Consider the following 3,843-nt stretch of genomic DNA (forward strand, 5'->3'; position numbering starts at 1 on the left):
ACTGAAGTGTGAACAAATTATAATTACTTGAAAGAGACAAACATTCAAGTAGCTTATTGACAAGAATGTCAAGAACATACAATCTAGAATTTAAGCATAGTTCTTAAGTACTCAAGTAAGGAGTTAGGCACACCATTCATTAGCCTCAGGCAAGCTTATAGCTAGGAATATTTTTATTGACAGTCAGTCTGAGTCATTATATAAGATAGTATTCAGAGCTGTGAGCAGAGTATGAAATGATTCCCATCAGTGAACAGATTGCAGTAGCTATTGCATTTAATAATTAGGGATATGGTGAATCACACACTAGCAAAATTATGAAGGAAGGTGGTAAATGAAACACCCACAAAATGCTTTATTAGTAATATTGAAAAGGTGCACAAAAACAAAAAAAAACCCAGAGCATATATGTTCATATCGTTTCCATTAGACGGAAAAGCGCCACTCCATGCAGGAAAAATAGAATAGAGAAGTAACTTTTAGTTAGGATTATTCAGGCAACAATGGGAAAAAAGATATTATGTTCCTCTTCTCGATGACTTTTGAAAAGTATCTTGATGTGAGACACGTTGAGTGATGATCATATTTGGTGTAGTCAGTGTAGGCGTTAGAAGTGATTGTACATGGAGAAGAATTTTAACTCTTTCATTGAAACCTGGAACAAAAATGAAGGGTAAATACATTTCAGTTAAAACATTTAGAATGCAATTCCACTATTGGATGTGCATTCCTTTTTTTATACATACAGGTCAACAAGTCATATAATGAATTGCAAGACATCTTCATGAAGTTGGCTTTCAATGATATTGTAATATTGTATTGTCATCCCACTTATTGGTTTTATAAAATTTCAGCTCTTTAGGTAGCATGTAGCTAGTAAATATATCAACTATGGAGTAGTCTACAATATAACCTGAGGTTACAATAGGAAAGCATAATTGCCAAGAGCAAGCTTTTTAAAATATTTATCAATAGATTGTGATTAGAGTAAATCTAGTATACTATAAAATAGAGCAAGTGAGTTGATCATAGGTTTCCTATATTTATGACTTTGTCAGATTATCCGTCAGTCTGTGTTTTGATTCTTTACACCAGTTATCAGTGGATGGAGCAGGTTAGCATAGATTAAGTACTTATGAATGTAGATAAATAAGCTAGACTTAAGATTTTAGACTTAGTAGTAGTGTTTGTGCCAAATATAGTGCACAGTATAATAGTTTGGATGAACAAATGGAGTCAGTCTGTACTAGACTTGCTATTATTACCTCTAGAATCAGGAATAAGAGCAAATAATATTATTTACCCTAAAGTAAATCAAAGAATAATAAATAAATAAATAAAGCATTTTACCATTGTCTATGTAGAACAGACATACAGGAGCTGAGCCAGGTCAGCCTGGGAGTCATTCTGTTGCAAGTGAATGTGTTTCGAGCACATACACACATTGCTCAGTCAAAGGGGCATGCAAATGGAGTTCCAATTTGTACACAGCCGGGGAAGGGGCAGGACGTTGATCCTAGTATAATGGCAGTATTGTTCAGCATGCTCTGGAAAATTTAAGAAAATATTTATTAATTAAGTAGGAAATAAGTCCTAGTTATAAGCATAAGTTATAAGAATAAGATTGGTAGAGATTTTATAACTAAATAGGTATTTGATCATTTTATTAATTAGGGTCGATTTTAATTACGGGATAAATTTCAAATTCTATCATACTAAACTATTATCGAAATAAAGTTTAGCCAAATAGAATAAAAGAGAAATAATTACTTAACAACAACATAAAAGTTAAATAAATAAATAAAAATTGAAGGGGCATTTTTGTACAGGCCTACTTGATTACAAACTAAGCATGATTCTTATTATTGACATTCGGTAATGCTTACATTCTTCATTTATACAATTTTTGCTTAAAACCAACATTGCTTGGTCAAACTTTAAAATTCATTCAACCTCCTTGCATCATTCCGGAGTTTGCCACGGCTCATGGAAGCATGGAGTCTGCTTGACAGCTAATTCCAGGATTTGGCGTAGGCACTAATTTTCAATAGGTCTTATTGAAATTAGTCTGGTTTCCTCACGATGATTTCCTTCACTCAAAAGCAACTGGCAAATATCAGATGACAGTTCTCAAGGACAATGGGTCGCGGTTCGAACCCGTACCTTATAATTCAAGGCATACAAATAATTTTATTAACACTTGGTGAGATTAGTTAACAGAATACAGGATCATTAGACATTAAAAGTGTAACTTACATATTAGTACAGGTGATGCAAGCCGTGATCGTCGGTGCCTTGTCTACTCATGGAAGCGGTCCGTCGAAAAATGAGCTGCGACTGGCAGGTTTGAGCTGGTGGAGCGAGGTCACGAGGGTTGCTGAAGATAGGAAGGCGTGGCGTGAGTTTGTGAAGGCCCTTTGTACCTCCGGGGTGTCTTAGGACTACAACACCCACACATAACTGGTAAGGTAGTATAGTGGCACTGGGGCTTAACTCCAAGGGGCATCTAGCACCCAATACCTGAAACATGTAAATAGGCGGACATAAGAAATAGGAAGTTGTAGGCTTACTAAAATTCTCCATCTCTAAGACCGGAATTAGAATGTTATTGTAGTGCGCTATAGGAATTAGACAATCTCTCTATTGGAAAACATTTTACCATTTTAGCAAGTCAAGGTTTAAACTAAACTATGAACTGCTTTGTGATGGACAAGTTAAATACATTATTACTTACGGCGAAAACTTGGCTAATTCCATTATGGTATCATCAAATCATCATGAAAGAAAACCACGTAGTTCCACTGGCGTCATGGGGTCATTTTATTATTGTAGCTAAAGGTTCGGTTTGTTTCATTATTGTTCATGATGTTTTCCATAATCTAAAACCAAACAAGCATTTATTTATTACATTCGTTATACACATTTTGTGTTGTATTTACCACATTACTAACAACATATATCATTACTTAGTTAATGTATTACTCACTTTTTTATGATTTATAACAAATACAAGCCAGCAGGTCGATAAATTACGTAATTTTCAGTTCCAAATAATGCGTGTACGTCTGAACGGCATCCATTTTTCTTTTATTTCTGTCTGACTGACAGTAATGACGTGGCAATGACGTCAGCATAGCAAATGTTGCCATAGAAAAAATCAAAAGGGCTCTATAGATCATAAGACATTTGACGGACCGGATGCGACTAAAATTTATCCAGTATGAATGGGGCTCTGCAGACTATGTGGAACGAATTGTAGAATATTATAAAATATACTCCAATTGCTAATTCGAGTCCAAAAAAACTACGACAGATACGTCAATGTCACAGCTGTCAATGTCACTTATGTCACTGTCAAAATACTTTTCAGGTTTCGACAACCTTCTACATTCTTTATTTGGCACGTAAGAAATCCAAGAATACTTGATGATAAAATTGTGAAGAAAATTCGTTTTAGTTTTTTTGTTTTAATTCTCATACGTCAAATTAGTTCCACCGGTCGCCACTAATAATAAATGTTGGTAATTCGCATTATATTACGTGTATATGTGACAATCAACATCACCTTCATTCACGTTGCTAATAATAATAAAACTTAAACCAGACAAATGTATGCACTAAAGCTGCCCTATCTCAGTCAGGTGCAATTTTCGCCAATGTTTATTAAATTAGTTATTGGAGTCTAACAACCCATTACCAATATTAGAATGTTATTGCTGAAGGGTAGCACCTGAACTGGCTCTCAGAATGGCGCGTAGCGAAGTCAGGGGCTCACGAAAGGTATTTCCTTAGTAACGAGTGCCCAATGTATCTCTGAGACTCCTCAGGAGATTTGGAACCATA

The 3,843-nt window shown here is 35.1% G+C and overlaps 1 long non-coding RNA gene across 1 annotated transcript; it reads right to left on the minus strand.

Moving 5' to 3' along the window:
• Nucleotides 1-241: 241 nt before the first annotated feature.
• LOC125228279 lies at nucleotides 242-3,146 on the minus strand. Its single transcript, XR_007177274.1, has 5 exons — nucleotides 2,987-3,146; nucleotides 2,735-2,879; nucleotides 2,257-2,520; nucleotides 1,351-1,547; nucleotides 242-655 (listed from the first exon to the last, which is right to left on the minus strand). It is a non-coding gene; the product is annotated as an uncharacterized LOC125228279 (long non-coding RNA).
• Nucleotides 3,147-3,843: the final 697 nt, after the last annotated feature.

The sequence above is a fragment of the Leguminivora glycinivorella genome, chromosome 7 (genome assembly GCF_023078275.1).
Source record: "Leguminivora glycinivorella isolate SPB_JAAS2020 chromosome 7, LegGlyc_1.1, whole genome shotgun sequence".
NCBI classification, from domain to species: Eukaryota; Metazoa; Arthropoda; class Insecta; order Lepidoptera; family Tortricidae; genus Leguminivora; species Leguminivora glycinivorella.